The sequence below is a fragment of the Macrotis lagotis genome, chromosome 5 (assembly GCF_037893015.1).
Source record: "Macrotis lagotis isolate mMagLag1 chromosome 5, bilby.v1.9.chrom.fasta, whole genome shotgun sequence".
NCBI classification, from domain to species: Eukaryota; Metazoa; Chordata; class Mammalia; order Peramelemorphia; family Peramelidae; genus Macrotis; species Macrotis lagotis.
In genome coordinates this window covers 189,287,082-189,302,261 of record NC_133662.1, presented here as the reverse complement: position 1 = coordinate 189,302,261, position 15,180 = coordinate 189,287,082, and the positions used below count along the sequence as shown (strand labels likewise).

General features: G+C 33.3%; 1 protein-coding gene across 1 annotated transcript in view; it reads left to right on the top strand.

Annotated features, from left to right (window-relative positions):
* The first annotated feature begins 9,887 nt into the window (after window positions 1-9,887).
* THBS2 (thrombospondin 2) overlaps window positions 9,888-15,180 on the top strand; it is a 76,995-nt gene continuing 71,702 nt past the window's right edge. The window contains exon 1 of the mRNA XM_074188075.1: window positions 9,888-9,991. The gene's annotated coding sequence lies outside the window, so the exon portion shown is untranslated. The remainder of the gene's footprint in view (window positions 9,992-15,180) is intronic.

Here is a 15,180-nt window from a genome sequence, read left to right as displayed (position 1 = left end):
TCCCTGATCTTATTGGGAATCCCTCTAGCTTATCTCCATTGCATAAAATGCTTGTTGATGCTTTCAGATAGATACTGCTAATAATTCTAAAGAATAATCCATTTATTCCTATACTCTCTAGTGTTTTTAGTAGGAATATTTTGTCAAAGGCTTTTTCAGCATCTACTGACATAAGATTTCTGTTTGCTTTGTTATTGATGTAGTTAATTATACTATTATTTTTCCTAATATTGAACCCACCCTGCATTCCTGGGATAAATTCTGCTTGATCATAGTGTATTATCCTAGTGATAATTGCTTTGATCACTTTGCTAAAATTTTATTTAAGATTTTTGCATCTATATTCATTAGGGAGATAAGTGTAATTTTCTTTCTCTGTTTTGACTCTTCCTGGTTTAAGTATCAGCACAATATTGGTGTCACAGAAAAAGTTAGGCAGAGTTCCGTCTTCACCTACTTTTCCAAAGAGCTTATATAGATGGCAGAGAGAAGCCAGGCACTGTGCTAAGGTCTCCTGGCTTTCTCTCAGAACTAATATGAAACGAGCCTATTAACAGAGGTTTGCTGGACAAAACCTAGTAAAAGAAATGAGGAATAAAACATCTATCAACAAGGTCTGCCACAAGGTAGCATGGGTGAGCTGGAGGCAGAGAGCAGAGAATCAGCCCAGGATCAGCAGGGTGAAGCCAGTGGACCAACCTAAGCCACAACCTAACTGTGGGAGCAGTGGTCTGAGGAGCTCCAGTCGGGCTGGAGGGCGAGTTCCAGTGCAGAGAGTTGCAGAGTGTAGCTGGACATCAATCTGCTTGACTTGGGGTCACATGCCCTCTTCTCAGAACAAACACAGTAATAATCTTCCCATACCCCCAGGCTCGGTATGGGCAGCAGAGCTCCCTCAGCAGAATAGGGAGATTAACTACCTAACCCCAGCCCACACTGGTCAAGGATAACAGTATCCAACTGCACACCCACCCACTCTAGGCCTATAGAGTAGGCCTCATATTAAGGTCACAGATACTCCAGAGAAAGAAACCAACACCCTCTACTGGCCGGCCCACTTGGAGTTACTAAACCCAGTGAGCAAAGCCTCTAGGAATTTCCACACCAAAGGTCTGTGAACCAGTCCTTCCAACACAAGATCTTAGGAAAATGAAGAAAAAACAGAGAAAAGCAGGGTCCATAGAAAACTATCTTGAAGGCAAAGATTCTCAGAAAGATCTAGATCTTCTGAAGAGAATATGAATTGGCCCAGAAATATTTCCTGGGAGAAATGAGGAAGGAGTTTAGAAATGAATTAGAAAAATTGGGAAAAGAAACTCAAGAGAAAATTAATACCTTGCAATAAGAAAACAAATCCTGGGAAAAATGCAATTTGACAAACGCGAAAAGAGAATAGTTCTCTCAAAACTTCAATTGGGCAAAAGGAAAATGCATTCAAAAAATAGAATTGACCAATTGGAAAAGGTAAATGAAGAAAATTCCTGTCTAAAAAAGAATGAAATCTGTAGAAACTAATGACTTCATAATACAACACGAATTTATTAAACAAAACCAAAAAAATTGAAAAAAATAGAAGAAACTCTAAGACACATCACTGAAAAAAACCACTAACCTCAAGAATAGTTCCAGAAAAGACAACTTAAGCATCATTGGGTTTTCTGAAAACATTGAAGAGAAAAAAATGTGGATCAATATTATAGGATTTAGTGATGGAAAATTGCCATGAGATCATCGAATCAGAGGGTAAAATAATTATTGATAGAATAAATCAATCCTCTACTGAAAGGAATCCAAAAATGAAAACAACAACGAATATTGGGGCCAAATTCCAGAACTATCAGATAAAAGAGAAAATTCTGCAAGCAGCCAAAAAGACAAAAACTTAGATACCAAGGAATCACAGTAAGGATTATACAGGACCTGATTACAACAACATTAAGGGATAGAAAGGCCTGGAATGAAATATTCTGAAGAGCCAGGAAGCTTGGAATGCAGCCAAAAATTTGCTATATAGCAAAACAGAGCCTTCCCTTCCAGGTGATGAGAAGAATATTTAATGAAATAGGAGACTTCTAACTTTTCCTGATGAAAAGACCAGAGTTAAATAGAAAATTTGGACTTCAAACAGGAGACTCAGAGACACATGAAAAAGCAAAAAAAAAGAGTAAAGAAAAAAAACTGTCATCCAATAAGATGAAGCTTTCTCCCCACCTGCGAGAAAGATTCTTATAATCCTCGAGAATTATAACTCTGCTAGAGAAAGATTATACTTAGTCAGAAGTAATAGACACTCATGATTTATCCATGACTCTGACAGAATCATTTAAAAACAGCATCTCCTTAAAAAGGGGGGACAGTAAAAATATGAGAAGATGGAGGATATTGAATGGGGTAAATCACAGTACATGAAGAGGTACAAAGGACCTATTGCAATAGAAGGGAAGAAGGGAAGAGGTGAGAACTGCCTGAATCTTACTCTCATCAGATTTGGCTCAAAGTTAACATACACACTTCTCGGTTAGGTTAAGAAACTCATCTTACCTTTCAAGTATTAAAAGAGGAAAGGGGAGGGGGAGGAACTAACAGGAGGAAGGGAAGGAAGAAGGGATAAGGGGAAAGGGGAAAAAGGGGAGGGAGCAAATACACTGAAGGAGGTGGTATTCAGAAGCTATATACTTAGTAATATGGATAAGGTGAAAACAGGGGGAAATATAAACAGAGGGAAGATAACATGGCAGACAATAAAGAGTTAGTAATTATATCTTTGAATGTGGATAGGATGAACTCTCGAAGAAAATGAAAGTTAATAGCAGAATGGATTAAAAAACCATAATCCTACAATATACTGCTTAGAAGAAACTCATTTGAAGTAGAGAGATACATATAAGAGTAAAGGTAAAAGGTTGGAGCAAAAAATATTTTGCTTCAGCTGAAGTGAAAAAAGCAGGGGTGACAACCCTTATTTCAGACAAATCAGCTGCAAAAATAGATCTCATTAAAAGAGACAAAGAAGGAAACTATATCCTCTTAAAAGATGCCATAGACAATGAAGCATTTTCAAAGATAAATATGTATGTACCAAGTAGTATGGCATCCAGATTCTTAAAGGAGAAGTAGAATGGGTTACAGGAAGACATAGATAGCAAAACTCTACTGGTGGGAGACCTCAAATTCCTACTCTCAGATTTAGATAAATCTAACCATAAAATAAACAAGAAGGAAGTTAAGGAGGTAAATAGAATGTTAGAAAACCTAGACTTGATGGACCTTTGGAGAAAACTGAATGGGGATAGAAAGGAATATACTTTTTTTTTCCTGTAGCACATGGCACTTACAGAAAATTTGACCATGTATTAGTGCATAAAAACCTAATAATCAAATGCAAAAATAGTGAATGCACCCTTCTCAGATCATAGTGCAAGAAAAATCACATGCAATAATGGGCCATGGAGAGACAGACCTAAAACTAATAGGAAACTAAATAGCATCATTTTAAAGATCGAGTGAATCAAACAACAAATTATAGAAAGAATTAATAATTTCATCCTAGAAAATGACAATAATGACAACATACCAAAACTTATGGGATACAGTCAATGCAGTTGTCAGGGGATATATTATATCTCCAAATGCTTACATGAATAAATTAGAGAAAGATGAAATCAATGAATTAAAAATTCAATTAAAAAAATTAGAGAAAGAACAAATTAAAAACCCCAATTAAATACCAAATTTGAAGTTCTAAAAGTTAAAGGAGAAATTAATAAAATTGAAAGCAAGAAAACTATTGAAGCAATAAATAAAATTGAGTTGGTTTTATGAAAAAACCAATAAAATTGATAAAATTCTTGTTAATTTGATTTAAAAAAGAAGAAAACCAAATTGCTAGCATCATAAATGAAAAAGATGAACTCACCACCAATATGGAGAAAATTCAGGAAAACTTCAGAATTATATTGTTCAATTGTATGTCAATAAATTTGATAATCCTAAGCGAAATGAATGAATATTTACAAAATTATAGGTTGTCCAGGATAAATGAAGAGGAAATTAAAAACCTAAATAACCCTATCTCAGAAAAAGAAATTCAACAAGCCATTATCGAACTTCCTAAGAAAAATCTCCACTGCCAGATGATTTCCACGTGAATTCTATCAAACATTTAAGGAATTATTGGTTTCAATTACTGTGTTTTTAATTTCTTTATATTCTTACTCATTATGTCTATATTTATGGTAGGCATTTGATAAATGTACTTGCACATGTACAAAAAATGTTGATTGACAGGTAGAATCTAGAGGTCATTTAATGTAGAAATAATGATGAAACCAGGGCCAAGAAATACAATAGGTTATTGCCTATGTGGTTCAATGTCAAAGACCCTAGGAGGTACCTCTGTTTACTCATGAAGGTGTAAAAATTCCAATTATATGTAAAAACAATCCCAGGTCCTACTGTTACCAGAAAAGGTGACATAGAGAATATAGGAATTGCATGAAATAAACAATTCTTACTACACATACCTAATTTCCTGCAAATACAAATTAATTTTGAGATTAATCTATATATGCATTAAGAGCATCCTTGATAAGACTATAAAGAGTGAACAGAAAGACTTTTGTAAATGATCAGTTTATAGGGATTTATAAATATCTACAGCGTGCTATGTTTAGAGCTAGACATTAGGGATTTACATGCAAAAGTGATAAGTCTCTGCCTTGGAAAAACAGGGATCTTCTCTGGGGAGCATACCATGTTCATAAGTAAGTAAATGGAGCACATGAATAAAATAAATACAAAATTACAAGCAACATGGCAGCATAGTAAAGAAAGCACTGAGCTGAATATCAGGAAGACTTCCATTGCTCTAGTAAAGGCAGATCATATTCTCCACCAAAGGTTTTTTGTCTTTCTGTCAATACCATTCTAAACTCTATCCCCAATTATTTTCTTGCTTGTTCAACAAGCAGCAATGTTTGTGAAAAGGGCACTTGGTCTAATTAGATATTTGACAGAATAATTTATTTTTCTCACCTAATCAATATTCAGCAAATTCTCAACTTCTTGTAAATCATTTTGAAATAATCTTGAAAATCAGGCAAAGGAGAGCTATGTAGCAGTTCAAGAGTAGGCTTCAAACACTAAAAAATAAGAAATTATGCAGGAAAATGATATTAAAGATTTATGATTAAAAAAGTGAGGAGAGGGAATAATTGTAGAACAGACCAAATTTAAGAAAGCATAAATAAGGAAGATTAAACTTAAAAATGTGGGCATACAATTTTTTTGTGAGAGCTTAGTTGTTAAACATTTACCAGCACAATCTTATATTTCTCTTTAAACATTGCTTGAATTTAGCAGACCTACAGAAGGGCCAGGGAATGATATCATCATTAGACTAGGAGCCTGGTGACTGTAGACTAATAATTATAAAAATAACTGACATTTATATAGTGCATTAAGTGAAGTGTTTTACCATTATTATTTCGAGTTTCACAGCACCTCAGAGAGATTACAACTTTTATGTATGCCACTGCTGAATCTCAAATCTACTCATGAATTTATCCATATATGTGTGTGTGTGTGTGTGTGTGTGTAAATTAACTGATAATTTCTAAATGATTTCTAGTTTATATTTCAAAGAGATTATTTTGTTTGAGACTCATAATTAGCCTGTGAGATTGGAGTGAGTATGGTCATCATCATCCACATTTTATTTTATTTTATTTTTTTAGGTTTTTGCAAGGCAAGTGGGGTTAAATGGCTTGCCCAAGGCCACACAGCTAGGCAATTATTAAGTGTCTGAGGCCCGATTTGAACTCAGGTACTCCTGACTCCAGGACCGGTGCTCTATCCACTGTGCCACCTAGCAGCCCCCACATTTTATAGTTATGGGAACTTGGGAAACAAAGAGATTAAGTTAGTTGCTGCTTTTTACCTCAGTCTTCTCATGGCAGTATAGAATAAGTGAAGTGTGATTTCCTTTTCCTGAGTAATATGCACAACACTAAGAAGAGGAAAGAATCTTAGAAGATTATTGGGGGGGCTGTGGCATTTCATGGCCAAAAATGTGATGAAATAGTATCCCTTTAAAATCTGTACAACCTCTAAACAATGCAAAACATGTAAATAATTGCATCTAATTCCATAAGAAAAGAAGATATAAATTCCTTCTTCAACACCCTTCTCCTATGCCCCCAACGACCATATCTTCTTGAATTAATACTGAAGACTACAATATTTAGAGCTCTCACTCATCCTCAGAGCCATACCATCCCTATTTATCTTTGGGAACGAACATAAAAAAATTCCAAGGTTTATGATGAAGGGACCTGGCTATAAGAATTCCTGATAACAAGACTCTGTCTGAATATTCCTTTGCAGAAAGAAAAAGAAATTTATTTTACCAATCCACATGAAGGAAAGAAGTCAAACCAGTCTAAAAATGTGCCATGCACACATTTCAGAGCCACAGTTTAGAGAAGAGTAACATCTTGTATCAGATGAAGAGGAGATTAGAAAATAAACTAAATTAACACTTCTTCCCCTACATCTACACCCAGTGGTTATTCAACAGAAAGACTGAAAATGAGCCATGTCTATATTCTTCAACATGATGAAACTGAGAGACCATGCAGCCTAGCCTTACAGGTCAAAAGAAACATTTCTTTTACATTGGTCATGAGCCAATATAAAAGAAATATTTTTTCTACCTTTATTGTTTTAGGAAGGATGGAAAAAGTTCCCTAATTAAGATAATAATAGAATAGCTATCCACTGTTTAACTGAAGAATCAATAATTTTCCTGATTACCTAAAAACACACTTACACATAAACTCTGAGAGGAATCATCTCTGATAGTTGAAATGAGTCAATTATGGAGGAAGAATCCAATTCTTGCAGTAGTCATACTTTTCCCTTCCAGAATGAAAAGAGAGGGGATTTTTCTTTCTGATACTTCCTCTGGCCCCACTGGCTTCTTTCAGCACAGCCACTTTTCCCTTAGGAGATAACATGTCCAGTAGAGAACCAGTCTAGAGAATTGCATTGTGGAATCATTTTTGAGCCTCAAAGATGACCAGGTCAAGGAAACCTAGCAAAATAAACCTGCTTAGTAGATAATTTGTGTTTAAGGTAAGTAGAATGAGCATACAACAAGAAAAGAACAAGAGGGTGTAACAATATGGGAAGTGTGAGCTGTTTTAGCTATTTGTTTCGCCCATATGTATGACTCTACTTGTGTATCCACTCTTCCTAGTTTCTATATGTATTTGTGAGAGTCTGCCCCAGTTTTATGGAGAGAAATGTTTGTTACTATTATACAATTTCAATAATTGACTTTGTATGAACTGAATGGGTTCTCTGTCTAACTGGAGGATGGATAAATGCATTGATTGGAGTTAGTGAGTTAATGTTTTAGGAATTCTAACTCACAGGTTACACTGAGCTGGGGTGATACATATCAAAAATTTATAACAATGAAAATTTCAATAAACAAGGGAAGAAAATTCATCTGGGGATTGGCTTTTATGGGACTTCAGTTGGTAAAGGCTAGATAAGGCTTCTATTCCTTTTACCATCCCCTGGCCAACAAGGCAAGACAATTTAGATAGTAAAGCAGTGGTAGAGGGGAGACCTTTTCATCTAAAATAGAGAAAGGGAAAATAAAATGTTGGAGGCTTGGTATTGATTTTTGTCTTACTCATCTGCCAAATTAGCACTTAAGAATTTCTAGTCATGTACTAGGTACCCTATATAATATCCACATCAGTTATCAGTGGTAAAGTTTTGGGACTTTATTACCTAGTGTAATTACCTAGTACAAGACTCATATTTCTAACTTTGAGTGGCTCAACAGTATGGATTTCCTCTTTCCTCAGATTTCTTGATGACAACTTCAGACTACTAGACTTCTGAGTAAAGGTCCAGATGAAGAGTTACAGAGGGGAAAAAAAGCAAAATATCAAACTTTTAAAACAAAAATTCTTAATCAAATTAAAAACTCACATTCAAAGCTGTCTAGCCTTAGATATATGAAAATATGGATTTCAGTTTTTAGTCTTTTGTTATTGTTATCTGACCCTGTCTCTCTTCTGCTTGATGTCATTTTTTTCTATAGGAGTTATCTTAAGTGTTTTTTAAAATGTATTTTCTATCTTTCTCATTGTTACTTTTTACAAATGCATTGCTAAGCACCTTTTGTTGTTTTTAAGCCAAAGTGGGGCTGAACTTAGATTTGCTCTCACTCTGCTATCTTGAACTATAATTGCTCCTGTTGCATCTATCAAGAAATTGGCCTGACATTATATTAAAGCCATGTAAGTGACCATATTCTTTCACTTTACATTTTCTTTTGGTGTTGGGTGGAATGGGATGGGATTAAAGCTGGCTATTCACTGGTCTAGGGAATAATAAATGACCAAAAATTATTTTACTGAATTAGTAAATATAATAACAAAATTCATGTAGAACAACAAAAAGTCAAGAATAGAAAAGGAACTGAGAAAAAATGTAAAGGAAGTAAGTTAGCAATACCAGATCTTAAACTATATTATAAGGTAGTAATTATCAAAATATCTGGTATTGGCTAAAAAACAGTTCATTAGATGAATGGAATAGAGTAGACATTAAATTTATAGCAGAAAAAATAAAGTAAGTTTGTATATGACAAATGTAAAGACTTAAGATTTTGGGAAAAGAATTCATTAGTTGGTAAAAAAATTGTCCAGAAAACTGGAAAGCAGTCTGGCAGAAATTGGGCATAGACCAGCATCTAAAACCATTTGTCAAGATAAAGTCAAAATGGATACATGAACTAGATATAGAGATATTACAAGAAAATTAGAAGAATATGGAAGATATTACTTATCAGATATGGATATGTGAACAAGTTATAGATAAAGAACAGATAGAGCAGAGTGAGTTGTAAATGGATAACATACATTAAATTTAAAAAGAATTGTACAAATAAAACCAATATAGCCAAGATTAGAAGGAAAGTAGAATATTGGTGAAAAAAAATTATAGACCCTTTCTAGACATGTCTCATATTTCAAATATATAAAGAACTTTGTAAAATTTATAAGGTGTTACTTCCAGGTATTTTATATTGTATACTTATTTTAAATGGGATATCTCTTACTATCTCTTCTTGCAGAGTTTTGTGTGGAATTCATAGGAATGCTGATGATTTAAATGCATTGCCTCAATGCTTATTCTGATTCATTTGCTTCTTTTTCTTATCTTATTATAATTGCTAGACTTTCCAATACAATATTGAAAAATATTGGTGATAGTAGGCATCCTTGTTTCACATCTGATCTTATTGTGAAGACTTCTAGCTTATCCTCATTACAAGTAATATTTGTTGTTGATTTGAAGTAAGTGCTGTTTATCATTTAAGGAGAAATCCATTTATGCTTATACTTTCATTTTTAATAGAAATGACTTTTGTACTCTATCAAAAGCTTTTTCTGCATCTATTGTTATACTCAAATGATTTTGTTACTTTCGTTATTGATATAGTTAATAATATTAATAGTTTCCTCATGCTAAACTATCCCTGAATTCCTGATAGGACTATATAATCCTTGTAAGGTATTGTTGTAATCACTTAGCTAGATTCTTATTTAGGATTTTGCATCAGGTTCTAGTCCCTAGGTGTGGGGAATGACTCCTAAGGATTCACATTCTTCTTACTGATATTTTTTAACTCTGTCAAGGGCCAAACTTGGGTTCTCTTCTTTAACCCTAAGCTATCTCTTAAGCCCCCATCCAGGCTGTCCAGCAAATGCTCTAGTTCTCTGTGGTCCCTCCCATAACTGCAAACTTCAGCTTTACTCTCTCTCTCTGCAACAGAAACCAGGGACTCTGCTCTCCTTCAAGTTCCCACAGCTAGTAAGGTCCCCACCCCTCTGCTACTGAAGTCACTCTTGCTCCTTCTCTTCCACAGACTTTGGTCAACACAGCTGGGTCAGCCATCCTGAGACAGGTGAGTGTACTTGTATTTTCCCCTGCTCAGATGTTTGATCCCCATAGTCTGTGAGGTGAAAGCTCCTGAGGTCTTTTCTTTCTCACCCAGCTATGTCTAGGGTTTGCTTACTGTTTGTTAATTCAGTGGAGGGACCTGGAACTGCTTGTTCTTCAGGGGACCAAAGTTCTGTCCCCTGGTGATTGAGTCTTTTCTGAGGTCTTCTCAAATTGTCTTAGAAAGACAATTATTTTACTCAGACTTCTGTTTACTTTTGTTGCTCCAAATTCATTTTGAGATGATGTTCAATCTTGATTGTTGAATAAAATTTAGAAAGTCTAAAATGTTCTGACCTACTCCACTATCTGCCCAAATGCCTCTCTAAAATCATTCTTAAGAATTAATTTATAAATTATATATAAATTCAAATAAAAATTCACACTAGTAAGTGGTTTTGGATTAATCAAATGACTAAGATGACAGTAAGTGCAAGATGGTTTAGAATTAAAATGTTGTAGAGTGCCAGCAGCCATAACCTCAGATCCTTAGGTAATACAGTTCAAAATAATCTTCAAAGTTTAAAAATCTGCATTGAATTGCTATAAGTCAAAGGATACTTTGTGTAAATGTCAAACCAAATAAAGCCTTGTGTGAAAAGAACACGCATATTTCATAGTTTTTTAAATAAATATAAGGCATATTTCATTGTTAGACATAGGAACATGGACAGATTTTTGTCATCACATGGAAATGTTTGTGAATTTATTTGTGATGACATTGACATAAATATATTTGAACATATGATATAATAGCTTCATGCTAAAAATAAGTAGCTATGTGCCAAAGGTCAAGTATAATAACAAGTTATGAAAACATGAAATACAATATTAAAAACATTCCTGCCAACTATTGAACTTGACTCTGAAATATGTTGAAATAATATAGAAAGGGTATACATGTCTAAATGTCTAAAGATGTTCATGGGGTACAGATTTAGACAAGGCTTGCTACACAGAGAATACTTAATTTTCTTTAAGAAGGAAGAAATGGGAAATGTTTGCTTTTTCAAATGTATTGTAATTTGATTGTGAACTCACCAGTCTCTCAAAAAAAGACTCAAAAAGTCAACTTTTTTCACTTCCCTTAATCTGTGAAATATTAAATATTGAGATGTTGAGAATGGAAGAAGTGTAAGATAAACAGTTATGCTTGACTATTTTCTTTAGGAGGCACTTGTCATTTTTTGCCCAAAGTAATGGCAACAAAAATTACCTGCTTAGGAACAAAATATTTTAATTAGATATAGTCCATTATTTAAAAGTTGGTCTACATTCATTTTATATACCTACATATCTCTATATTAATATATATATATATATGTATATATATATATATATACATATATATTTGACGATTTAGGAAATATGACCATAAAAATAGTTATAAGCATTTAAGATTAAAATTAAAATTTCAGAGATAAAGATAGAGAAGGTAAGAAAACACAAAATATCATTTTAGATGATTTTCTGGTGAAACATATATTATTTCTATTATCAATGAATTCCATCATTTAAGAGAAAATGTTTCAAACATCATCTGTTTTATTCACATTTTAGAGCTCTCAAAGGAGCACTAATATATTCTCCAAGACTTTATCTTAAAGGTTCTTTTCCTGTGGAATTTGATTTCTTAGTTGCCAATAACAACCACAGACTCTATAACCACTTATTTTCTTAGCACAGTTAAAGTTTCCACAAACCATAACACTACTAGTAATGATTCTTGATTTTTTGTTATTGCTACATATTAACTTAGGACAAAAAACCCTATTTTTTAAAATTGTTAAAAACTATTTCTAACAAAAAAACAAGAAACAATGACTAGGTTGTTTCTGAATATCTGTACACCCTTAATTCTATTTCTTATATCATATATTTATCCTAAAAGTATAGTAACAACCATTGATTATTGATGTTCAAAATAATGAATGTTTAAAGCAAGATTCTTTATTTTTAGAGAAAGATTAACTTTTTCTGGAAATATTTATAAAAATAGTAAATGAAATAAAGTGAGTTTTCAGTTAAACTCAGTTAACCTAAACAAAAATAGCTCAACTGTAGATCATAGTGCTGGAAAGGTCATAAATTATAACACCTTCAATTTTAGATCATTCTGGTTCATTGACGTTGCATTAAATTTAATGATCGAGTTAAAGACTCTCAGATGAATGTCCAACATTTCTTACATGTTGTCAGATTTGACACATTCATGAATATGAAAATGAAATTGTGATTTCATTACTGTATTTTCTCCAATTACATAGACTATGGTCCACCATCCATCCATCCATCCATCCATCCATTGTGACTACAACTCATCATCTGATAAAAAGCTGCTGGGAAAATGGAAAATAACATAGCAGAAACTAGGCATAGACATACACATATCTCACGTCTTATAAACAGAATTTAGACATAAAGGATTTACTTACCATAAGCCAATTAGGAGAATAAAGAATAGTTAACTATCAGACATATGGAGAGGGGAGGAGTTTATAACCAAACAAGATATAGAGAATATTATAAAAATAAATATTAAATATTTTTGATTATATTAAACTAAAAAAAGTTTTACACAAATAAAACCAATATAATCAAGGTTAGAAGAAAGGCAGAAAGTCAGGAAACAATTTCATAGCTATTGTTTCTAAAGAAGGTCTCATTTCTGAAATGGATAGAGAACTGAGTAAAATTTATAAGAATATAAGGCATTCCCCAATTGATAGTCAAAGGATATGAATAGAGAGCTTTCAGAAGAAATTTAAGCTATCTATAATTATATAAAAATGTTCTAAATCATCATTGATTAGAGAAATGCAAATAAAAACAACTCTGACGTCTTACTTCATACCTATCAGATTGACTAAAATGACAATGATTAATACTGAAGGGGAAGTAGGAAAACCAGGACACTAATGTAGTGCTAGTGGAGTTGTGAACTGATCCAACAATTTGGAAGTGTTAATTTGGAACTATGTCCAAAGGGCAATGAAACTATGCATACCTTTTGATCCAGCAATACTATTACTATGTCTGTTTCCCAAATAGTTCATAAAAAGAAAAAAAAAACCTACATGTACAAAAACATCTATAGCAGGTCTTTGAACAGCAGCAAAGAATTTTAAATTGGGGGAATGTCCATCAATTGGGGAATGGCTTAACAAATTGTAGAATATGAATGCGATAAATATTATTTATTATTCTGTAAAAATTATGGGAGAGCCTGGAAGACTTGTATAAACTGATGCAGAGTGAAGGGAACAGAACCAGGGGAGCATTGTATATATTAACAACAGCATTATATGATGATCAGCTATGATGGACACAGCTCCTCTTAGCTATTCAGTGATCAAGGACAACTCTAAAAGAATTCTGATGGAAAATGCCATCCACATCCAGAGAAACAATGATGGAGTCTGAATGCAGACCAAAGTAGACTAGTTTCATTTTTAAAAAACTTAGGGCTTTTTTTCTCTCTAGCATGTTTTTTCCCTTTAGTTCTGATTCTTCTTTCACAGCATGACTAGTGTAGAAATTATGTTAAACATAATTATACATGTATAATATATCAGATAATTTTTGTCAAGTGGAAGAGAGAAAGAAGGCAGGGAAGTAGAAAAACACGAAACTCAAAAGCTTACAAAAAGATCAGTGTTGAAAACTATCTTTGCATGTAATCAGAAAAAATAAAATAAAATAATATGAAAAAGTTGGTACAAATATTGGACTATGACTGAACTTCTTGCTTCATTACTTGATTTTGTTGATGATTTACTCAATATGCTTCTTCTAGAGGAAAATATTCCAAAGATGATTCACCCTCTTTATAAGGATATCCTAAGAGAATACACACATGGCAGTGAAGTTGCAACAAAGACTCATGTGACTGACATTTAAACAATATTTTTGCAATTAGGCAGGAATCCGAACATGCAAACAGAATAGAAGGATGTTTGGGCTAGTCAGCTTTGTACTAAGAGGTCGCTTGGGGTGGGTGTGTGAGCGACTGTGTGGGTGTGCATGTGTTTATGTACTCTACATGTGTGTGTACTTGTGTTTTATGGAATTCACCAGTATATGTCACTATACATGCTATAACTATATACATATGTATGTGTATCTGATGGTGATGGAACTTGTCCTTTATTAAGAAATGGAAAAAATATTCAGTGATTATCAAGTATCTCCAATGGTATGACAAATAAGACTCTCCATGTTGAGCAAGGTCAACATTCTGAAAACTATATTCATTGAAAGGAAATTAGAAATGACTTATATCCTTTAAATGGCATCACATGTTAGCAACAAAACTAAGTATTGTGAGCTGTCCTTTTTCCTCCCCATGTGAATTTATGAAAGATCATGGATAACATTTTCAGAGGATGGGCAGATAAACAGATAGAGGTCTTCCAAACAGAAGGGAACAATTGCATCAATGTTATCACAGATACATTTATATATTTATGAACGTGCCATATTTGGCAAAAAATAAAAATTCAAATGGGAACATATAACTCAATTAGTAACCTCAGTGTTTCAGGGTGATTTCAAAAGGAACCTTGGCAAACATTCTTTTTTCAATAAGTTGACCAGTAGCTTTATCAGTAAGGGCTGATTAAGTTCTCTTCAACACTATCAGTGTTGACTGGATCCACTTTACAAATTCATAAATAGGTTTCATGATTTTCAATAGTCACAAATATTCCAATGTAAAATCTTCAGATAATGAATACCTCTATATTTTACTAGGTAAATTCTCAGTACATGCTTGCACATATACACATCTACACATATATGCTAATTCTGGACTGAAATTCAAAGTTCTTTCAACTTTGTAGGACTTTGCAGAGTTTATACAAAGCTAGTATGGCATTGATTTTTGAAAAATAATACTCAGATATTAGCACAGTTATTTAGTATAAAAGGCAGAAAAATTATAACAATACTTCAGAGATCCATAATTTTATTAATGTGAATGCTCCCTCAATTAATAAAAATTACAAAACCTCCACATCTTAGCAGCTGGCTTAATGTTTCACTGTAGCCAAAACTATTAATCATTCCATGACTTATTCTGTTGTGAAGGAGTTCTCCTAGGTTGATTGCCAGACAACAAACCCAAACCATGTCACCTACATCAATTTATGAAGT